Genomic DNA, 25618 nt, shown 5'->3' with positions numbered 1-25618 from the left:
CTGACTTAGCAAACATATCAATAAAATTAAAAGAGAATGTAGAGTAAAATATAAATGTTGGAACTGAAAATGAAGTGAAAAATATTTGCAAGAAAACTATAATAAACTATGGAAATGCACTCTATAAGTTTGCAGTGAACCTTGTCTTGATCAGTTGAGCAGACAAATTTTATGCTGCAAATGCAATATTTCACGAGCAATTCAATCATTTGTTTTAAAGAAATAAACATAATTAATTAATAAGTAAAATGGGACTAGTTTAATTATATTTCTGAATACAAGTTAATTTATATTTATGAATGTAAAAGTTTGGTAATGATTAAAGGAAATAAAATAATGCTACAACCAGAAGTACTAAATGCAATTTGGCAACAAAAACAAATATGGAAAGTTTAATTATAATTGCAAATACAGTGCAATTTGGCAATAAAAATATACTGTCAGAAGTGGGATTTGAACCCACGCCTCCATTCGGAGACCAGAATACCCATATTAATGGAAGGAGTTTTAGTCCTTGAGTCTGGCGCCTTAGACCACTCGGCCATCCTGACAGCTGTAGGAAAATGTTTCTGTCACACTACATGCCTATAGTATACACGAGACAGCAGTAACATTACAGTGATACTAACCAGAAGTGTTACTTAAGGAAATACAGTCAATTGCTGCATTCATTTTTTTGTGAAAAGGGTGTTGCTCAGTAGCTAACAAGGTTAGGACTAAAAGTATTTCAACCATTTTTCTCACGTGTGATAACTGCATATTACTGAGCTCACTTTTGCATTTCTCTTTTCCTTTCACAGCAGCAAGAACTTAGATCAAACAATTTACTGTTGAGGCATGTAGGCTCTTAAATGCATACTGTCACCACTGTGATTCAAGGGGCTGTTTCTATGCAGTCGTGTCTGCGAGAACACTGTGTCTTTTAATGCAGATTGGCAGATCTGATTTCATCCAGCCCTTTATTGAAATGAGAAAGAAAGGGAAATCATTCTCTCAAGTATGTGTCTGAAAAAAACAACAGTTGTCACAGATCCGTCTTTTTTTTTGTTTTGTTTTGTTTTTTTGCTCACTACAGAAACGGGATGAGGTTGACTTGATTCACATTAGCACCACTCATGAAATGTCCCTTTCAGTTCATTTGATAATGTGTTGTCTGTAGTATATACAGTGGATATAAAAAGTTTCCACACCCCTGTTGAAATGCCAGACTTTGTGATATAAAAAAAAAACGAGACCACAATAAATAATTTCAAAACTTTTCCCACCTTTAATGTGACCTATAACCTGTACAATTCAATTGAAAAATAAACAAATCTGTTAGGGGAAAAAATATAAAAAATAAAAAACGTACAATACACTGGTTGCATTAGTGTGCACACCCTTAAACTAATCCTTTGTTGTGTGTGCACACCCTTAAACTAATACTTTGTTGAAGCACCTTTTGATTTAATTACAGCATTTGGTCTTCTTGGGTAGGAGTCTATCAGCATGGCACATCTTGACTCGGCAATATTTGCTCACTCTTCCTTGCAAAAGCACTCCAAATCTGTCAGATTGCGAGGGCATCTCTTATGCACAGCCCTCTTCATGTCATCCCACAGATTTTCTATTGGATTTAGGTTTGGGCTCTCGCTGGGCCATTCCAAACTTTAATTTCCTTCTGGTGAAGCCATTCTTTTGTTGATTTGGATGTATGCTTGGGGTCATTGTTGTGTTGAAAGGTGAAATTCCTCTTCATCTTCAGCTTTCTATCAGATGCCTGAAGGTTTTGGGCCAAAAGTCACTGGTATTTGGAACTGTCCATAATTCCCTCCTCTTTGACTAAAGCCCCAGTTCCAGCTGAAGAAAAGCAACCCCAAAGCATGACACTGTCACCACCATGCTTCACAGTGAGGGTGGTGTTCTTTTGGGGATGCAAAGTGTTGTTTTTGTGCCAAACGTACCTTTTGGAATTGTGGCCAAAAACGTCAACTTTGGTCTCATCAGACTGTAACATATTTTCCCATATGCTTTTGGGAGACTTAATGTATTGTTATGTAAATTTTAGCTGGGCCTGGATGTTTTTCTGTGTAAGAAAAGCCTTCAAAGTCTTGCAACCCTACCCTATAGTCCAGACATATGGAGAATAAGGGAGATTGTTGTCACATGTAGTACACAACCAGTACTGGCCAGAAATTCCTGCAGCTCCTTCAGTTTTGCTGTAGGTCTCTTGGCAGCCTCCCTGATCAGTTTTCATCTTGTCTTTTCATCAGTTTTGGAGGGACATTCAGTTATTTACAACGTCACTGTTGTCCCACATTTTGTCCACTTTTTATGACTGTCTTCACTGTGTTCCATGGTATATCCAATGCTGTGGACATTTTTTGTACCCTTCTCCTGACTGCTACCTTTCAACAGTGAGATCCCTTTGATGCTTTGTAAGCTCTCTGTGAACCATGGCTTTTGCTGTAGCAGGCAACTGAGTAAATGTCAGGAAAATCCTATGAGGACAGCTGAACTTTATTTGGGGTTAATCAGAGTCTCTTTAATTGATTGCAGGTGTGTACCAAGAAGACTGATTGCTGTAATTAAAGCAAAAGGTGCTTCAACAAAGTATTAGCTTAAGGGTGTGCACACAAAACAAAGTATTAGTTTAAGGGCGTGCACACTTATGCAACCAGCATATTGCGAGTTTTTTTATTTTTTATATTTTTTTCCCTAACAGATTTGTTTTTCAATTGAATTGTACAGGTTATAGGTCATATTAAAGGTGGGAAAAGTTTTGAAATGATTTATTGTGGTCTCACTTTTTTATATCACAAAAACCTGGCATTTTAATAGGGGTGTGTAAACTATTTATATCCACTGTAGTCTGAAGAACTGTGGGAAATGGATTGTAATTGAAAAAGTAAGAAGTTTTACCACACAGACTAAAGAAAGCTGTTATTAACATAGTTATTGAGTGATTATGTTGTTCTTGGTTAAATTTGTGTGATTCATTCTCATCATAGTTCTCAGCCTTCCTAGAATAAACTAGGTAAAGAATAAGCAAGTACGAGATAAATGATCACATCTGATATAAAGAGACAAAAGTACAGAAAGTATATGAATTGCAGAGAATCATTTTTCATGACTTTATGTTTTTAATGTTTTTGGCCTGTATAGAATATCACTTTTGTATTGCTTGAGCTTAGAGTTGTTTTGGAATCTTAAAGGAGAACTTTACTCTTTGAGTTGTAGGATTTGACAGATATGTCTTTCAGCTGTGCATTAACTGTGTTTTTTGCATGTACATTTTACCCTCTGAAAGAAATACTAGTCTGCTGTTTGCTCTTTTTTATTGCAATCTGCCTGTACATGTGATGCATTTCACAGGTATGTGTTTTTATGACCCCTTGCAGTATAACATTTGCAATTAGCACTACAACATAGATATACTATCGATGTATCCATGGTGGTAGTGCTGCGGTAGCATTGTCGCCTCACAGTTAGACGTTGTCCTGTTCAATTCTCAGCTGGAGCGTCTTCTGTGTGGAGACATGCGTGAATGGGTGTACCTTCGTTGAAGGTTGTGCGTCAGAGCTGGCAACTTGGCACATAAAAATCTACTGCCAATCATTAGCGGACCGGAGTTCTGCTGTGGCGACCCCTAACAGGAAAAGCCAAAGGACACAACAACAACTACAACATAGATATACTAGTGTTTGGAATGAGTTGCTGCACCAACACACCTTGCGACAAACATTTTTTAATTTTTAATTACTTTCACAGTTTAGTAAGGGTCCACAGCTAGCAATCCTGGTTGTTGTTGTTAGGTATGGTTTGTGTTGTTGAAGCACATTACTTGAATTTGTTTTACATCACACATCTCCCATATATACTTCAAGGTGTATTAAAATGGTCACATTATCTTACTAATTTGTATGTTCTATCTTTCAAAGTAGTGTTCTGTTACACACCTCTCTTTGAATCTTTATTTCAACCCTCTCCATAACTTCTGTTGGTGACCTCCACTCTGGCTCACTGTCTGTGTTACTTGCATTCCAATTCCTTATGTTTCTCTTTATTTATCTGCTGATGTTAAGTACATAATTAATACATAACTGTGTGTGTGTGTGTGTGTGTGTGTGTGTGTGTGTGTGTGTGTGTGTGTGTGTGTGTGTGTGTGTGTGTGTGTGTGTGTGCAATCACTTCAGTTAATGTGGTTTCTCATGCACATTTAATTGTTTACCTCTTGTATTTCGATGTGTCCATGAAATGACTTACCACAATGTGACCTTTGGTCTGGGTTGCGGCTATGAAGGGGCTTCCTTGTCATGCTAAGAGGTTTGGCCGTATGCATATGTGATTATCAATGCTGTTCTTCTGTCTTTAAATAGGTATTCAGTCACACTGTTAATGAAACCCTGGGATTGTGTGAAGTGATATTTCCAGGAAAAAAATGTACAATGACAGCTGCATTCTCATGAAATGGGGTAACACACCGCACTGAAAAAAATGGACTTAAGATATCTGAGAGTGTTGATGGAGAAGTACAGAGAAGGTCAGAAGGAGTTGCATTGTGTCTTTGTGGATTTAGAGAAAGCATATGACAGGGTGCCTAGAGAGGAGTTGTGGTATTGTATGAGGAAGTTGGGAGTATCAGAGAAGTATGTAAGAGTGGTACCGGATATGTACGAGGGTAGTGTGACAGTGGTGAGGTCTGCGGTGGGAGTGACAGATGCGTTTAAGGTGGAGGTGGAATTACATCAAGGATCAGCTCTGAGCCCTTTCTTATTTGCAATGGTGATGGATAGGTTGACAGACGAGATCAGACAGGAGTCCCAGTGGACTATGATGTTTGCAGATGACATTGTGATCTGTAGTGAGAGTAGGGAACAGGTGGAGGAGACCCTGGAGAGGTCGAGATATGCTCTAGAGAGAAGAGGAATGAAGGTCAGCAGGACTAAGACAGAATATATGTGTGTGAATGACAGGGAGGATAGAGGAATGGTGAGGATGCAGGGAGTAGAGGTGGCGAAGGTGAATAAGTTTAAGTACTTGGGATCAACAGTTTAGAGTAATGGTGAGTGTGGATGAGAGGTGAAGAAGAGAGTACAGGCAGGATGGAGTGGGTGGAGAAGAGTGTCAGGAGTGATTTGTGACAGCCGAGTAGTAGTAAGAGTGAAAGGGAAGGTCTACAAGAGGGTAGTGAGACCAGCTATGTCATACGGGTTGGAGACAGTGGCATTGACAAAAAGGCAGGAGTCAGAGCTTGACGTGGCAGAGTTGAAGATATTACGATTTGCACTGGGTGTGATGAGGATGGACAGGATTAGGAATAAGTATATTAGAGGGTCAGCCCAGGTTGGAAGGTTTGGAGACAAAGCCAGAGAGGCAAGATTACGTTGGTTTGGACATGTGCTGAGGAGGGATGCAGAGTATATTGGGAAAAAGATGCTAAGGATGAAGCTGCCTAGTAACAGGAAAAGAGGAAGGCCTAAGACAAGGTTTATGGATGTGGTGAGAGAGGACATACAGGTGGTTGGTGTGACAGAGCAAGATGCAGAGGACAGGAAGAAATGGAAACAGTTGATCTGCTGTGGCGACCCCTAACGGGAGCAGCCGAAAGAAGAAGAAGAAGGATATTCTTTATGAAGGTATTACTATTATTCATTTTTTTATTTTAGTTTTATTGGAGATCATGAAATAATTTATTTATTATTATTTATTTATTTAATTTTACATTTATTAACCGGGATGGTCCAACTGGATTAATGTCCATTTTCAGTGGAGGCCCAGAGAGAAAAGCTTCTGAATATATATATATATATATATAGAGAGAGAGAGAGAGAGAGTGGTTTATTTTGCTGTACCACATCATTATACATTTTATTTAAAGTACATAAGGGTTATATTATTATGACAGCTACTAAGCAGGGCAGGACCAGGACAAATGTGACACTGATGGGGGAAGGGATGTGAATTTAACATGTGTACCAATAACACTTTGTTTTACAGCACAATAAACCACTCTGATGCCTGCAAAAAATATATATATATATTTATAAAGCTTGTGAGGAAACTATTACTCTGCTATTTTTGTTTTACTTGGATCGCTTGTCTGTGTACTTAATAAAGGATTTTCGACTGGAAACAGACTGCCTGCCTTGCTTGGATTACTTTCGAATACTTAGTATTTCTGTACAATATTTCAAATGATATACATTTTATTATTTTTTTACTTAAAACGAGTTTCTGTTTGCTACTTCTACTACTATTTTCTGATCTGATTAATATAAAGTGATTAACTAGAGATATATGGACTGAAAATCTTCCACACAGAGAAGTTTCTTACACTGTTTTGTTTTTGGACCCACTATACTTGTTTAGTTTAGACTTCGGGGATACACGGAGATTACTTCTTTTTTTATTTATTAATGTAAGTAACTATTATCTTGTTAGCACAATAAATCCTGTGTGGTCTGAGTGTGAGTGTCGAGAAGAGTGACTGTAACTCACTCATCTCACTGTTAACAAACATATTAATAAAATTAACAGAGAACGTAGAGTAAAATATAAATGTTGGAACTGAAAATTAAGTGAAAAATATTTGCAAGAAAACTATAATAAACTATGGAAATGCAATCTATACAATTGCAGTGAAACTTGCCATGATCAGCTGAACAGACAAATTTTATGCTCCAAATGAAATATTTCACAAGCAATTCAATTATTTGTTTTAAAGAAATAAACATAATTTAACAAGTAAAATGGGACAAATTTAATTACATATATGAATACAAGTTCATTTATATTTATGAATGCAGCAGTTTAGTAATGATCCTAGGAAATAAAATAATGCTACAACCAGAAGTAATAACTGCAATTTGGCAACAGACATAAATATGGAAAGTTTAATTATAATTGCAAATACAGTGCAATTTGGCAATAAAAACATACTGTCAGAAGTGGGATTTGAACCCACGCCTCCATTTGGAGACCAGAATACCCAGGTTAGTGGAAGGAATTTCAGTCCTTGAGTCTGGCGCCTTAGACCACTCGGCCATCCTGACAGGTGTGAAGTAGGGCTTCTGTCACACTACATGCCTATAGTATAGAGGAGACAGCAGTAACATTCCAATGATACTAACCAGAAGTGTTACTTAAGGAAATACACAGTCAATTGCTAGATTCATTTTTTTGTGAAAAGTGTGTTAATAGCTAACAAGGCTATGTTTATAACTATGTCAACCATTTTCTCACGTGTGATAACTGTGTATTACTGAGCTCACTTTTGCATTTCTCTTTTCCCTTCACAGCAGCAAGAATGTAGATCAAACAAGTTACTGTTGAGGCATGTAGCCTCTTAAGTGCATACTGTCACCACTGTGATTCAAGGGGCTGTTTCTATGCAGTTGTGTCTGCGAGAACACTGTGTCTTTTAATGCAGATTGGCAGATCTGATTTCATCCAGCCCTTTATTGAAATGAGAACAAAAGGGAAAATGTTCTCTCAGGTATGTGTCTGAAAAAAACAACAGTTGTCACAGAGCGTCATTTTTTTGGTTTTGTTTTGTTTTGTTTGTTTGCTCACTACAGAAACGGGATGAGGTTGACTTGATTCACATTAGCACCACTGCTGAAATGTCCCTTTTAGTTCATATGATAACATGTTGTCTGAAATATATACAGTGGATATAAAAAGTTTCCACACCCCTGTTGAAATGCCAGGCTTTGTGATATATAAAAAAAATGAGACCACAATAAAGGTGCTTCAACAAAGTATTAGCTTAAGGGTGTGCACACTCAACAAAGTATTAGTTTATGGGTGTGCTCACTTATGCAACCAGTGTATTGCACATTTTTTATTTTTTATATTTTTTCCCCTAACAGATTTGTTTTTCAATTGAATTGTACAGCTTATAGGTCATATCTTGTTAGTATCTAACTAACTTCTGGTTAGTATCATTGTGCCTGGGTACCTTTGGCTAGGCTTATATAGGCCCTAGGGCCAATAGCCTAGTACCTACCTATGAACCTATGAACATTAAAGGTGGGAACAGTTTTGAAATGATTTATTGTGGTCTCATTTTTTATATCACAAAAACCTGGCATTTTAATTGGGGTGTGTAAACTATTTATATCCACTGTAGTCTGAAGAAGTGTGGGAACTGGATTGTAATTGAAAAAGTAAGAAGTTTTACCACACAGACTAAAGAAAGCTGTTATTAACATAGTTATTGAGTGATTATGTTGTTCTTGGTTAAATTTGTGTGATTCATTCTCATCATAGTTCTCAACCTTCCTAGAATAAACTAGGTAAAGAATAAACAAATACGAGGTAAATGATCACATCTGATATAAAGAGCCAAAAGTACAGAAAGTATATGAATTGCAGAGAATCATTTTTCATGACTCTATGTTTTTAAAGTTTTGGCCTGTACAGAATATGACTTTTGTATTGCTTGAGCTTAGTGTTGTTAAGAATCTTAAAGGAGAAATTAACTCTTTTTGAGTTGTAGGATTTGACAGATATGACTTTCAGCTGTGCATTAACTGTGTTTTTTGCATGTACATTTTACCCTCTGAAAGAAATACTAGTCTGCTGTTTGCTCTTTTTTATTGCAATCTGCCTGTACATGTGATGCATTTCACAGGTATGTGTTTTTATGACCCCTTGCAGTATAACATTTGCAGTTAACACTACAACATAGATATACTAGTGTTTGGAATGAGTTGCTGCATCAACACAGCTTGGGACAAACATATTTTAATTTTTAATTACTTTCACAGTTTAGTATTGGTTCACAGCTAGCACTCCTGGTTGTTGTTAGGTATGGTTTATGTTGTTGAAGCACATTACTTGAATTTTTTTACATCACACATCTCCCATATATACTTCAAGGTGTTTTAAAATGGCCACATTGTTTTACTAAATTTTATGTTCTATCTTTCTATGCAATGTTCTGTTACACACCTCAATTTGAATCTTAATTTCTACCCCCTCCATGACTTCTGCTGGTGACCTCCACTCTGGCTCACTGTCTATGTTGCTTGCATTCCAATTCCTTGTACGTTTCTCTTTATTTATCTGCTGATGTTGAGTACATAATTAATAAATAACTGTGTGTGTTTAATCACTTCAGTTAATGTGGTTTCTCATGCACATTTAATTGTTTACCTTATGTATTTCGACGTGCCCGTGAAATGACTTACTACAATGTGGCCTTCTGTCTGTGTTGTGGCTGTGAAGGGGCTTCCTTGTCATGCTAAGAGGTTTGGCGGTATGCATATGTGATTAGCAATGCTGTTTTTCATGTATCTAAAAAGGTAAATAATGTTTATTCAGTCACACTGTTAATGAATCCCTGGGACTGTGTGAAGTGATTTTTCCAGAAAAAAAATGTACAATGACAGCTGCATTGCTCATGAAGTGGGGATAACAGATTCTGTACTCAAAAAAAATGGACTTAGAATATTCATTATGAAGCTATTACTATTATTCATTTTTTATTTCATTTTTATTAGCGATAATAAATAAATATGTTGTATAATATATTAATTGTACAAATGTTTCATACCAATTGCCAAACAGTCAAATATTTAAGAAACATATTTAATATTTCTACCAGAGCAAAAACAATTACAAAACAATCACTTTGAACTTGGATTTTGAATTAAATAATAATAAAAGACTGCCAACAGACTCAAAATGCTTGCTACACTACCTAAGGATACTTAAGGAGAGTAGTCTGGCCAAGGTAACATAATTAATATGTTGTTACTCCATGATTGTCAGATAGATAGCTAGGGTACTGTACTTGTGGAAAAGTCTAGTTATACTGTTGGTAACAGGTTAATTACATAGGTTAGTTTACATAAAACAGTGGACTATTGATAGGATAACTGCTGCTGTTCTGTTAGGCTTGGACTAATGAGTGAATAAAGTAAAGATAGTGAATGTGTTGAATGAATTTAAGACAGAAATTCAAAAATATATAACAAGACTAATGATATAACATGTCAATGTTAGGATTAAAGGTATATCAAAAATGATGGGGAATCAGAAATATCATTAGCCCTAAGAACAGCAGCTGAATGATAACGGCTAACATAATCAGACTGAATTATGTGATGCCAGTAAAGTAACCACTGATATCAGGCACCAGCATAAGCAACTGACACTACCAACAGGTAAGCACCTGCAATAGGCACACAGGACAAAAGCACTGCATAACACTACCAACAGGTGAGCATAGGCACACAGGAAAAAAGCACTGCATAACACTACCAACAGGAGAGCATAGGCACACAGGAAAAAAGCAGTGCATAACACTACCAACAGGAGAGCATAGGCACACAGGAAAAAAGCAGTGCATAACACTACCAACAGGTAAGCACCTGCAATAGGCACACAGGACAAAAGCACTGCATAACACTACCAACAGGTGAGCATAGGCACACAGGAAAAAAGCACTGCATAACACTACCAACAGGAGAGCATAGGCACACAGGACAAAAGCACTGCATAACACTACCAACAGGTGAGCACCTGCAATAGGCACACAGGACAAAAGCACTGCATAACACTACCAACAGGTGAGCACCTGCAATAGGCACACAGGACAAAAGCACTGCATAACACTACCAACAGGTGAGCACCTGCAATAGGCACACAGGACAAAAGCACTGCATAACACTACCAGCAGGTGAGCACCTGCAATAGGCTCACAGGACAAAAGCACTGCATAACACTACAAACAGGTGAGCACCTGCAATAGGCACACAGGACAAAAGCACTGCATAACACTACCAACAGGTGAGCACCTGCAATAGGCACACAGGACAAAAGCACTGCATAACACTACCAACAGGTGAGCACCTGCAATAGGCACACAGGACAAAAGCAGTGCATAACACTACCAGCAGGTGAGCACCTGCAATAGGCACACAGGACAAAAGCACTGCATAACACTACCAACAGGTGAGCACCTGCAATAGGCACACAGGACAAAAGCACTGCATAACACTACCAACAGGTGAGCACCTGCAATAGGCACACAGGACAAAAGCAGTGCATAACACTACCAGCAGGTGAGCACCTGCAATAGGCACACAGGACAAAAGCAGTGCATAACACTACCAGCAGGTGAGCACCTGCAATAGGCACACAGGACAAAAGCACTGCATAACACTACCAACAGGTGAGCACCTGCAATAGGCACACAGGACAAAAGCACTGCATAACACTACCAACAGGTGAGCACCTGCAATAGACACACAGGACAAAAGCACTGCATAACACTACCAACAGGTGAGCACCTGCAATAGGCACACAGGACAAAAGCAGTGCATAACACTACCAACAGGTGAGCACCTGCAATAGACACACAGGACAAAAGCACTGCATATCACTACCAACAGGTGAGCACCTGCAATAGGCACACAGGACAAAAGCAATGCATAATAGATAGCCAAACTAAATACTCAGCAAGCCACTGAATATACCACGGTAAGTACCAACACATGGTTCAATTAATAAAATAATAATCATAGAATATGGAACAGTATGAGTAAAAAAACAGCAGTAAAACAGCTAGTTAAATGCCAACAAAGTATTAAAATGTACCCATTGTGGACTAGTCTGTAGCATTGCTTACCCAGTAGGATTTACACTGCTTACTGGTGTTGTGTGCAGCAATGTCGACAGCTGAGCAAACCACTGTTTTCTTAAAAGTATGTCAGGCACTGCCCCTGAATATGCTACCCAGTCAAAACCCACCATATTCCCCCCACAAAATCTAATAGCTGGCCCGTCAAAATTGGGCACTTCTAGGATTCAGTGAAACCCAAGAGCAGGTGGTTTGTATGGAAAAGTATGTACTGCCATCAAAGGCAGATCCACTGAAGGCCCACTTCTAGGAACCACTGAAGTCCTTGTAGTACATTAAATAATTTCTAACCCTGAACGGAAAGGGCTCTGTGAGCTTCTGCTCATTCGAAAGGGTAGGGGATTGTCATCTCTCAGTGCAGCAGCCTGGCTGTCTCTCTGTTAACAGGATAAAGCATGATTTACTTGGCCTGCCACCTGTACCTGTTAATGTATAAAAATACAAATTACATTTTAAATATAAAATGCCAAAAAAAAAAAACTGCATTTATACCAACTGACATCATTAAATACGTTGCATGTATAAAATGTACACCATATATAGCTATATTTTGGTATGCATTTACATGGTCATTAAACTAGATTACCTGTTAAAATCTATGGAATTGCATTAGTTTTCATATCATTCTGAGTCTGTATTTTTTGTTATGTAACTGTTATATTTCTGTCTTGTCAGCACAATAAATCCTGTGTGGTCTGAATATGAAGACTGAGAAGAGTAACTGTAACTCACTCATCTGACTGTTAAACATATCAATAAAATTAAAAAAAGAGTGTAGAGTAAAATGTAAATATTGGGACTGACAACAAAGTAAAAAATATTTGCAAGAAAACTATAACAAACTATGGAGATGCACTTTACACTTTTGCAGTGAAACGTGTCATGATCAGCTAAACAGTCAAATTTTATGTTACAAGTGCAATATTTTATGAGCAATTCAATTATTGTTTTAAAGAAAAAAAATAATTTGACAACAGTAAAATGGGACAAGATTAATTATATGTATGAATACAATTTAATTTATATTTATGAATGCAGCAGTTTGGTAATTATTATAGGAAATAAAATAATGCTACAACCAGAAGTAATAAATGCAATTTGGCAACAGATGTAAATATGGAAAGTTTAATTATAATTGCAAATACAGTGCAATTTGGCAATAAAAATATACTGTTGGAAATTGGCTTTGAACCCACACCTCCATTCAGAGACCAGAACAGCCATGTTAGTAGAAGGGATTTTAGTCCTTGAGTCTGGCACCTTAGACCACACAACCATCTTAACAACTGCATGAAAGTGCTTCTCCCACAGTACATGACTGCAGTATATAGGGGACAGCAATAACATTGCAATTATACTAACCAGAAGTGTTAAACAAGGAAATATCTAGTCAGCTGCTGCATTCGTTTTTTTTTTTTTTTTTGAGAAAAGGGTGTTAGTAGCTAATAAGGTTAGGATTAAAAGTATTTCAACCATTTTCTCGTGTGTGATAACTGCATATTACTGAGCTCCCTTTTGCATTTCTCTTTTCCCTTCACAGCAGCAAGAACATAGATCAAACAAGTTGCTGTTGAGGCATGTATGTAGCCTCTTAAATACATACTGTCACCACTGTGATTCAAGGGGCTGTTTCTATGCAGTCATGTCTGCAGGAGTCTTTTAATGCATATTGGCAGATCTGATTTCATCCAGCCCTTTATTGAAATAAGCTACAAAGGGAAAAAGTTCTCTCGAGTGTGCTTCTGAAAAAAAAAAAAAACAGTTGTCACAGAGCCCATTTATTTATTTTTTATTTATTTATTTTTTTGCTCAGTACAGAAACAGGATGAGATTGATTTGATTCCTAACATTAACACTATTGCTGAAATGTCCCTTTCAGTTCATATGATAGCGTATTATCTGAAGTATACAGTCAGAAGAACTGTGGGAACTGGAGTGTAATTGAAAAAGTAAGAAAGAAAACTGTTATTAACATAGTCATTGAGTGATTATGTTATTCATAGTTAAATATGTGTGATTCATTCTCATCATAGTTTTCAGCCTTCCTAGAATAAACTAGGTAAAGAATAAGCAAATTTGAGATAAATTATCATATCTGATATAAAGAGCCAAAAGTACAGAAAGTATATGGGCTGCATGGAATAATTTTACATGACTTTATGTTTTTAAAGTTTTTGGCCTGTATAAAATATGACTTTTGTATTGCTGAGCTTAGTGTTGTTTTGGAATCTTAAAGGAGAAATTAACTATTTTTGAGTTATAGGATTTGACAGATATGACTCAGCTGTGCAGTAACTGTGTTTTTTGCATGTACATTTTACTCTCTGAAAGAAATACTAGTTTAAAAACACATTATCCTACCAAGTTAAAACGTAACACAGGCCATAACAGCAAGGCAGTCAGAACACATTAGAACTATGTGTAGTCTTGAATCAATAACAGAACACAATAGAACTATTCAGAGTCTCCAATCAATCATGTTTTTTAATATTTATAGAAAATGAATCAACATATGGACCATACTATATATAGCTTCCTAGGCTCATAGGACATTACTAGGCTAATGTTTTAAGAGCCCGTACAAGCCTAGCCAATATAATCCAATATCACCTGATATATGGTCACTAGGGACAAGAGGATGGCATAGGTTTCTGCCTTTGCCTTGAGTATCTTACAGATTAGTCTTGTCCATAAGGGACATAGTTGCCACCCCAGGTGTGTATTTGTGATTTCACATTCATTGATCCAAAGTTTATTTGAAGAGGGACAGATAAGTGCTTTGCTTAACGTAATTCCTGTTCCAAAGAATGAGCAATCTCTGAGACTCATATCTGCCTTTATGGCATATTTTGTTTGAGTCACAGACCAGGTTTAGATCCCTTGTGCTGTTTGTCTTGCCGATGTGTAACAGCTCCATCAGGGCTCGATGTTTGATTGCCTTGTAAGTTAGGCATAGGTCACCCCTTAACAATGAGAAGGAGACAAGAGTGAAGGGATAGGGCTTTTAGTCTATCCACACAGGACATGTTAACACCCTGTGTTTTCTTTGTGAGGAACCTGCGAGGGTACTCAAGGTGTTGTAATTAACTAGTTAAGTGCATTGTACTCGATCATCTGTCTACTGAGGGCTGAGTACAGTGGGACTATTACAAGTCACACAATATATGTATATTTGTATGTAACAATATATACAAAGTCTACAAGTTTACTAGTCAAGACATTTTAGCAGGTAGTTAAATACTGAGTTTATGCAAATTAATTTGGAAACTGTAAATATGAAGTCAATAGTAAAAAAGTCATTTCTCTGTTATTATTTATTTGTTTAATTATTTATATGTTTGTTTACTAGAGGCTAATATGTGGCATACTGCTAGTTATGAAAACCTTTGTGTTTTAGTTTATTTAGGATGCTGTCTGAGATACAAATTCCCATTTTCAGGCACAACTTTCTAACTCTGTTATGTTGATCTTTCTTTAAAATGTGATTTTCTTTACTGTTTTGCCTATGTGGTCAGTTAACGTTTATCCCTGTAGAACTACGGGTGCCACATTTCATTTCCTAGATCTTAACTAGAGAATACAAAAAGCATCTAGCTTCACATTATTCGGATGGCCTTGTATCTAGCAGTTACTTAAGCAATAACCGATGACATGGTGTGGTATATTGAAGATTTACAAGCACAGAGTCGTTATTGCTATTATACAATGACATTATTTAAGAAAAAAAATACTTACTTTTCTTAAATAATGTCTATGTAGAAGGACGCATTACTGTTCTTTTTCCAGTGGAGGTATACTGCTTCCTTGTGTTGATGTACTGCGCATGCGTATGGGACTTGCGTTCCTACACATACCCAGTACATCGATGCTTTGAAACGGAAGCCACGGAGAAAAGAAAGTCTCTGTTGCTCTATTTTTTTATTTTCTTTTTTTTTTTTATTTATTAAAAAAAAAAAAAAAAAAAAAAAAAAAGGTTTTGGAAACTTTATACCAACGGAAAAAAGTCCGGGTGACCGGACCTTTTTCAGTTGGCATATTGTGGGATTTCCAACTGGCATGCTGTCCAATCAGCGTGCACATTTTGGAATATTAATGGGGGGGGGGGGGTCATTGTATAATTTAGGACTTAAAACTTCATGTTCTTCTGCCAATGATTCCGTTTTATGAATGACGGACATCAGGGTGGTGTTGTAGTTTGTGCTGAAAGGGGTACTAAGGTACTTCAGCAGTATATGAGAGCTGCAAAGTAGCTTAAACTATGATTCTGGAATTAAATTAGACATTATGTCAGGGGTAGGCAAAACCCTGTAACAGCCATGTATATATGCACATAGTATAGGAGTGATTATAAGCACTATAGCTTGTGTGTCCAATCTGCTCACCAAGGAATGAAAAAAAAACTGTGCAACTACTCTCCCAAGAATCTCTTTTTCTGGTCTTGCAGTTCAGTCATCTGGAACCAGTTAATTTATTTTCAGGGCTGACAGGTTTAAATAAATAGATGTGGCACTATTCATTCTGTCACTTTTCAGAGAATACTGATTTATCAACCACAGCTAAAACAACTGAAACAAATATCTCTATGCTGAGAAAAAGAAGACACTTTCCACGTTCCTCATTCAAGCGGAGAGACCAATTTTATGCGTGACCATTCCAAAGTTTTTGCTTGTGAGAGAAAAGAGCAATTCCACCTATTCTTGAGTATCAGTAAACCATGATAACAAGATTATTTTACAAATGTTTCTCTCTGGTGTCATTCTAGCCTTCTTCAGTGCTAGTTCCCATCCACACATAACCTTACCATATTAGTATCCCCAAGGGTTAAATCCCTTCATATGGTGACTAGGGTTTATTTCTCCTTTGCCTGTCCCCATTACCATTACCCTAGGTGATCACATCCTCAAAAACAGGGTGCCAAGGGAAGAATATATTGATTCATAGGTTATGACCTGCAGCTGCCTTCAATTTCATCTAGAGGTCACTGCTCCAGTCTGCTATAGTGATATAGTACCCCCTCCCCATCCCTGGGAAAGGTACAGACCAGTGGCTGTAACTTACTCTCTATAACCTAGCTAATTTGATAATGCTCACTCTGGCACTCAGACTATTAGAATGCCCAATTAGACTTATTTTTCTGAATTGAATAACTTTGTGTCATATGTGAATCAGTCCATGAGTACATGTACAGCTGTATAACCATATATATGAAGTATTGCATACAGTCTTCCAGATGTCATACCACCCTATATGTGATGCATTGCATCCAGTCTTCCAGATGTAATACCACCCTATATGTGATGTATTGCATTTAGTCTTTCAAATTTCATAGCTCATGATGCAATGCCAAGATATTTAAGGCATGCCAAATAATGTGACCAAATATTGAAGGAATGGCTAGTCTAGACTAGAGCAGGGATGCGGTAGACCGCTTGACATGCACAACTTGCTGAGTAAACATTATTTAGATCACATTTGCTAGATTTGAAAAGTACTAAAGGGAAAATGGTAATTTAACAGGTGTCACATCTAGGATACATGGGTGTAGCGAGGTATGCCCAATGTACACATCTAACTGGATTTTTAAGTATAAGTATATGTGTATATATATATATATATATATATATATATATATATATATATATATATATATAGATATATATATATAGATATAGATATATATATATATATATATATATATATATATATATATATATATATATATATACATCTGTAATATTAGCATATTTTATACTAAATAAGCAAAATGTCATCTGTGGAACCATGTCTCTTGAATAATTGCGCTGTGCTTGAACATTTCTGCTGCAAAATGAGACATCTTTAGGCAGGTCCTTGTGTATTTAGAGAAGTAACAATTTTACTTGAAATTACTAGCCATGTAACCTTGACCACAGAAGTAACCATGTTATGCTCACTCCTTGTCTTATCTTCCAAACTCATTTTTATTTTTTATTGCCTATAGCCTTCCTCTCCAAACTCCAAATTTATTTTTCAGTACTCCTTGTCCAGTGTCATTTCTTTCTCATGCCCTTAGTTTGGATTAGTTCTTGTTACATTTACACTTTATTCATTTATTAATTTACATGTTTGAATCCAAGCAATGCACAGATAAAAGCAATATTAGTATGTTCTGCAAATTACAACAATAAATAAATGATTGAATGAATGAATAAAGGAACACCTAAAACTCTTATCCGGAATTAAAGTAAAATAATTAAATACATACATAAATAAATAATTTGGTCAGTAAGCAAATAAAATTATAGATAGACTTCTTAGTTGGAATTAAAGTAAACCCTCCTAAACTGGTAATAATTCAGAGACAACCTGAATAAGGACTCAGAGTTATGCAGCCTAAACCTCTGAACTAGTCAATACCTCTGAACACAAGGATGAGAAGCAATTGAGCCGGATGCCTCTAACTGGACTATCTTTGCCTCATTTGAGGCTTTGAACATGGTCAGAAGACCTCTAATTAATGTTCGGCAGAATGCTGTCTTACTTGTCCCTGCAAAAGAATCTCAGAATTGAATGCAACTGCACATCTAACCTTGCCATTTGACTAAAGCAACTTAATATTTTTTTTGAAAATGCAGCCTTATTTCATTCCACATATAAATGTATGGGACAGAAGTTTAAATTTGTTAGGTAAAAGTGTTCAGTATGCAGTTGTTAAATTCCAACATTAATATTATAGGTTCATAGGTTCATAGGTAGGTACTAGGCTATCTGCCCAAGGGCATTTATAAGCCTAGCCAGAATGTGTCGGCTTTCACCACCCCATTGATTAATTAACTGATCCTCTGTCAAGCAGAGCCAATGAAGTGATCCCATGGGTGTATTTTCTGTTCCCCATCCACTCGTCAAGGTTTCTCTTTAAAAGTGTTAGTGAGGGGCTCTGCCTGATGTAATTTGGAATTTTGTTCCAAAGCATGGGGAATCTCTGTGACAGGAATCTATCCCTCCAGCATGTTCTATTTATTGTTGTGGTGAGGTTTAGCTCATTAGAGCGCATGGCTCACAGTGACTTGGATTTCTTTAGGTGGAGCATGTCCATCAATTCTGAGTTGGACATGGCTTGGTAAGTCAAGCAGAGATCACCTCTGAGTAAGTGATATGCCACTGAGTACAGACGGAGTTTTTTCAGTCGGGCTGCATAGGACATATGTTTGAGACCAGTAATCCTCTTGGTGAGGTACTTTTGTCGTCTTTCCAGCTGTTGGAAGTGTCTTGTGAGGTACATTCCAAATGGGGCATTGTACTCTATGATGGGTCTAATGATTGACAAGTAGAGGGGCACTATAACCTCTTTATTTCTAGATGCAAACCCTTTAGTAATTAGGTGGGCCACATAGAAGGATTTCCTAACTACTATAGCAATATGATTGTCAAAGGAGAGATTACTATCTACAAGGGGCCCCAGATCTCTTATTACCTCTTCTGTATTAAGGGGGCTGCCACCTATGTGGTAATTCGTGGGTGTTTTGTTTTTCCCAAATGGGATGACTATGCATTTTTTGGCATTTAGCTTGAGGCCATGACTTTGACACCAGGTGTCCATCTCAGTAAGGCCCTTTTGGAGGATGTCCATGTCAGCCGGAGGGTCAATTATGGCTCCCAGTTTGCAGTCATTGGCGAACTTGGTTAGCCATAGTCCTCCTGTGCTAGCCTGTACTTCTGAGAAGTATATGCTGTACAGTAGGGGTCCCAGGACCAAGCCTTGCGGGACACCACTTGTGACTGGTTTAGGGTCGGACCTGGAGCACGCTATTCTTACCATGTGCATTCTGTCTGTAAGCCAGTTGGCAACCCATCTCGTGATGTAGGGGTTTATGTTCAGGCTGGTGAGTTTCTCTGTAATACCCGAGTGGGGAATGGTGTTGAAAGCCTTGGCGAGGTCAAGGTAGGCTGTGTGAATCACCTTTCCATCGTCTATGGCCTTGGTGACTATCTCGAAGAAGTCAACCAGGTTTAGTAGGCATGATCTGCCCTTAACAAAGCCGAACTGGGTCAGGTCAAGTGTTTGGAGATTCCCACTGTCTTTGTTAATAAGTTCCATGATGATGTGCTCCATAGCCTTGCAGACCAGGCTAGTCAGGCTTATGGGGAGATAGTTACCAGGGTCAGTTGTGGCCCCTCCTTTGTGGAGAGGAGTAACCATTGCTATGCGCCATTCTATGGGCATGTAGCCTGTGGAGAGGCTGAGGTTGAACAGCGTGTTTAGGTGGGGGGTTAGTTCCTTCTGTAGTTCGTGCAAGATGCAGCCTGGGACACCATCTGGTCCCATTGACGCTGTGTTTTTGGCTTTTGAAAGGGCTGTTTTCACCTGTGCTTATGTGATTTTTGGGACACTACACTTTTCCAGTATTGTTGTGGGCCCTTTTGGAGGTCAGAGGGGGGTGAAGTTTGCACTGAATCTATCTGCCAGAATGTTAGCAATATCAGTAGGTTCAGTATATTTTGTGCTATTTTGCACTAGTTCAGTGCATATCTGTGAGTTGCCACTTAGATTCTTAGTATAGCTAAAGAAGGCTTTGTGGTTATCTTTCGAATCCTTGGCTATTTTTCTTTCGAAGTTAGCCTTGGATGATTTCATGAGAGACCTTAGTTTCTTACTGATACTGATCAGGGATGTCTTTTCTTCTTGGGATTTGCTTTTTTCTGAACTAGTTTTCTCCTTCCTTTCTCCTTCTTCTTATGGGTGCATAGACATGATCACCTGTTCAATAAAGATTTTGTTAATATAGGACAGCAAACATTTTAACTATAAGTCAAGTAACCAACTCTGACGATTGTGCATTCATTTATTGGTCCTTAGTGTACAACATAAAAACGTATAAGGAAAGAAGCAGTCTGTTGTAAGCTAGAAGAAAGGGAGTTTCTCCCTTTTGTATCCTTGTCCAGTTAAATTAGTATGCATTACCTACCCTTGTAAAGCTTAAACATTGTCTGTTATACTACAGTCCTCATTGGTAATAATCTTGCCACATATTTCTTTCAAAAGCTTTTCATGTAGCACTATTATCCCTAATATCTAGTTTACCCAATATATTTCAATAATACCCTTTACTGGAGGAATTGATTGTGATATCTCTCTTCGTGTTATAATTCTTTACAACCAGTTTCAGAAGAAATAAACCTACTTTTTCTAGCTTATTACTGTTGGAACCTTCTCCGGAATAAGGACTCAGAATTGTATGCCCTAAGACAGGGGGGGAGGGGGTATTGAGCGCCATTGATCAACAGAAAGATAAGATAATGAACATCTGCTCAATAGTTTTAGGTGTATCTTGCTAACCAGACTGTATCTGCTCCTTAAAACATGCCTAACTAGAATATGACCAAAATATATGCTTCCAAATCACTGACATCATTTTCTGACATCTCCAACTCTGCGGACCTACAGTACATACAAAAGCATTTCTTAACCTTTGTTAAAAACATAAATATTTGTGCCAATACTTCCAAGCAAATATTCTACAGTATCATGACTTTCTAGCATATCTAAATAATAACAATTTCCACTTCTATATATTCTGATCTATCTCAATTTCAATTAATTTACTTAAATCCTGTCTAAGTCTCTCCAGAATTTCCAGATTCAAATCATTCAGTACTTTACCTGCCCTGCAAGCTATTTATATTATCAATGGGCTGTCACCCACTGATTGCAATAAAGAAGACACAACCTTGTAGAGGTGCTCATTAGCGCTATCAAAGTAATATGCCTTACTGTGACAAGCAAACTTTCATATTCCATCTGTAAACATTTTGTAAACTACACTTTTGTTTTTCTCTAGGTCCCAAGTATGCCACTTGCCTTCAACAATCATTTTTTTTTCTAATAAATTACTTTGTTTTCTTATCCTTCCAATATCTTAACAGCACCTTTTTTGGAACACTTATGCAATAGCAAAGCTAATCAGAGAGTTATTTCCCTCTTCATTAATGTATTTAGTAGAATTACCAAAGCTTGATTTATAGAGTAAAACTCTTATACTTTTTATATATATATTATTTTTGCATGCATATTAAAGTTAAGCACTATTACACTGTAAATCATTACTATCAAGTACAAATATAGAATAAGATATCAGTAAAAGAAATGAAAACAAAAATAGAAGAATGTCATGTCATTGAAAGTAATTTCAGCAAATTCAAAAAGAGCAATTGCTTTTCATCAAGATTACTTGCTGATGGTGTAGTTTTTTTTTTTTTTCTCCACTGTTGTGTTACGTTGGAGTTAAGTCTGTGGGGTGTGGGGGGGTAGAGGGGCACAAACAAAACTGCTGTTTTCAGTGAATGATTTTCATTTTTTTCCCCCATTTGTCGAAATTACTTTCAATGAGTGGACATGAATCCATTAAAAAAATACAGGGCTTAAAAAAATATTAAGCTTAACCTCCAAATGCCAGGTCGAATAAGTAAGTTTCCAGGGAATATTTAAAACCACTTAGGACTGGAGCTGACCTAAATCACCGGGCAAGATATTCCACAGAAGGATCCATGGAAAAGAAATAAAATGAATGCTCACTAGATGAAACCATGAAGTCCTGTGGGACCTCTAAGCAGATAATGTAGTATCAGTGAGCTGGTAACATAACAGACAAGAAATATCATAAGGCATGGGGGTGGGGGGGGGTCAGGTTGTATAGAGCAAGAAAACACAGGACCAGAACATTATAACTACTACAGAACTGAACTGATAGCTAGTGCAAGCTTCAGAAGTGATGCAACTTGCAATCTGATAATGTCAACGTACCCTAGTAGGTAGCTAGACTGCAGACTTTGGCCCTGCTGCAGACATTCAGGTTCCATGCCTGGCAGCCTCATGTAAATGACATTGCTGTAGTCCATCTCAGAAGACACAAATTGTATACCATCAGAGGAAGGTCAGCTGAAGGAATAAGGCACTTAATTAGTGAGATATTCCTCAGAGGGTAACATAAGGACCTGACAACAGCAGACCTCTGGCCGTTAAGTGTGACACAGTTGTCAAATATCACCCCTTAGTTCTGCAGCTATAACATGAATTCCAGTTTGTCACTTCTGTCAGTGATATCTGAGGACAAAACTGGAACAGACGAAATTTCATTGGTGTCATGAGTTTTGAATGATTATAGACCTAAAAACTTTTTTTTTAATCATAGTATCCTGAAGAAAGAAGAGCTACAGCCTCATGCTATAAGTATAAGATGCAGAGTTTAATCCTCTCCCTTAGGTGACAATGGTCAAAAGGTATGTTATTATCCACAGTGTTAAGAAGACCAGTAACTGAATAGCAGCAATGATTTCTAGCCACAGCAGAATCATTAAACATCTATAAAAATGGTAGTCTAATTGATAAATTTAAACCTCGAGCTACACTAGAATGGGTCCTAAAGCTGGGAAATACCCATACAGTTTGAGTCCAGTTGTGCTTTAACAACCTTCACAATGACCTTACAAACAAATGGATACATTGTACATAAGTCAGCATCTCACTGGATTGTTACTATATGAAAAAGTGTTTATCCATCATCATTAATAAAAGATCTGGATTTCAACTTATAAATGGTCTCTATTCTCTATTGAGAGAAGGCAAGCAGCCATCAATCTAGGATTACTAGACTATTGTTTTGGGGGTACTAAGTGGGCTATATCAGCAGGGAATTATATTTCTTAACATTTTTTAAGGTCTGCAGCCTCCTAACAGTCCTTTTTAGGACTATCCATTTAGTATTTTTATGTCTGTCACTTTTCTCCTTGAATAAACAGGAATCACACCCTCAGGTGATCTGTAGAATTTGAAATATGTTTCCTAGAGTTTGGCTCAGGGACACTACACCTACCAGGGGTCCAGACAGGAGGACAATGAAAACTTTTACTTTATGATAGAACTTGACCACCACCAGTGATCCCCACTTCAAGAAGCTCCTTAAAGTCCTCACATTGGAGAGTATCATCACAACTAGAAATGACCATGATGTCCACTTTGCCAAGGATGAGTCACAGAAAGAGGACATAGCATTTAAGGAAAAAGAACACCTGCTTAAAAAAGCAAAAGGTCTCCAAATGGAGGAAATCTGCTTAATGAATAGTCTGGAATACAGGCTGTCCCCAAGAGGTTTAAGAATTTTGAAGACACCTTTTTTAGAATGTCAGTGAGACCCTACAAAAAAGAATGGCAGGACACTTTCCTTGATGCAGGCCTCAAACTAGTTGAAATCCTCCTGAAGCACAACAGAGCACAACAAGGCTCCAACACTCAAGAGATTCTCAACAAGAGGATGCTTATAAAGGAGTGACTGACAGTCAGTCCCAGTTCAGCCCAATAGAAGGCAGAGCTGCAGACTTTTAACTTCACATTAAAGAGAAAAAAAGTAAATATACAAACAGGAACCTCCAAGACCCCACCTCAATTCCATACACAGCAGCAGAACTGTTAACCCTAATTTCTATCAGAACAATGAAGATACTGCAGGCAAAACCACTACAATAACAATAATAGATGGGCCAAATCCAACAACCCGAGGGAAACACAGGATTTTCAAGGGGACTCAATCCAACAAGCACCTGACACAATGGAACAAAGCACCAACAACATGCAGAAACAATCATCAACCTCAATGGACACAGGAATGCAATAACAATGACACCAGACACCTGTGGGAGCCACACTCAAAAGTACCACATACTGAGAATCCAACAATTCTCCCAACCCCAATACAACTAAAGAGACAGAACATGGGAAGGGATATAAGCCCGCAAGGATTCATGGAGTCAGAATTAAGGCAACAAAAGACAGGGTCCACCCACAGGATGTTTGATAGCTGGAACCACTCAGCCAAACCCCTCATGGACATAAAACAATGGATATTAGATAACAGAAAATGAATAAAACTGCATTGACGACTAAAGGTTGGACTAAAACAAACGAAGAAAATATAAAGACAAATAATAGTCCAAACATCAAGGCTGACTGCATCCAAGTAAAATCCAAGCAAGTTTATTAAAATAGATAAGCGCTTTCACAAGTGTGCTTCATCAGATCTTAAAACTAGTTCAGGACAAGCAGTATTTAAACTACTAAAAACCAATCATAGAATGGGAACAATTAAACAATTAATGATGCAAAGATTGTGCCTTCAATGCAGGTTTTAAAGGTATAGTAAAATTGAGTCCTGGAGAGTGCTTGCAGGATAGCTATCCATTTCATATCCATAGACTCCGTTTTATTAACCCATTCAGCTCCTCTTATGCCAATATCAACAATTTCTAAATGTGTAAATTTAAAAGAATGTCCTGTGTTAACCTGAACATGTTTATAAAATGCATTTAGTACAGTTTACCTTCTAATATCTCCCAAATGTTGTAGGCCTCGCTCTTTAAATTTCTTATTGTGTTTTCCTACATAAAAACAATCACATGATACACAGTCTGCTAGATAGTCCTACAGTCAGCATGCACATTAAAAGTAAAACATTTACCTGTGACAGGATGAACGAAAACATTTTTGCCAGACATCAATTTACAAGCCTTAAATGACCTGCATGGAAAAGTGCCAGATCTAAGAAATACATTATTTACATTTCTGAAAGGTTTGTAACAAAGTTCTCTCTTACGTGACAGGTTATTCCTGAAAATAAATCTAGGATTGTCACCCGCTACCTCTCTAATACATTCATCTGATCTCAAGATCAACCAATTATGCCTTATAATGCTACAAACTGACTGGATATCACTGATGTATTTCAAAGAAAAGCCACAAAAGGGTTTATTAGAATGTTACATATGTGGATGCCTATGCTGTCTGTGGAGATAAGGTTTATCTACAGTACTCCTTGGGTTATTAGCCTCTTCTAACTTTTTCTTAACATCCAAATGATTGTAGCCTCTGTTAATGAAATCATTACTTAAAACTTCAGTAGCTTGTACATGTAACCATCATCTCTGGTATAGAGCCCAGATAATTGTAAAAAGCTGGCC

At 37.4% G+C, this 25618-nt stretch overlaps 2 non-coding genes across 2 annotated transcripts; both read right to left on the bottom strand.

Moving 5' to 3' along the window:
• Window positions 1–438: 438 nt before the first annotated feature.
• TRNAL-CAA lies at window positions 439–551 on the bottom strand. Its single transcript has 2 exons — window positions 514–551; window positions 439–484 (listed from the first exon to the last, which is right to left on the bottom strand). It is a non-coding gene; the product is annotated as a tRNA-Leu (tRNA).
• A 6370-nt stretch (window positions 552–6921) lies between these two features.
• Window positions 6922–7034, bottom strand: TRNAL-CAA. The gene is made up of 2 exons: window positions 6997–7034; window positions 6922–6967 (listed from the first exon to the last, which is right to left on the bottom strand). It is a non-coding gene; the product is annotated as a tRNA-Leu (tRNA).
• Between the last annotated feature and the right edge of the window lie 18584 nt (window positions 7035–25618).

Source organism: Protopterus annectens, chromosome 4.part0, assembly GCF_019279795.1.
Source record: "Protopterus annectens isolate FY-2018-M chromosome 4.part0, PAN1.0, whole genome shotgun sequence".
NCBI classification, from domain to species: Eukaryota; Metazoa; Chordata; order Ceratodontiformes; family Protopteridae; genus Protopterus; species Protopterus annectens.
The sequence above is the reverse complement of the archived record's forward strand: the minus strand, read 5'-3'. Positions and strand labels throughout refer to the sequence as shown.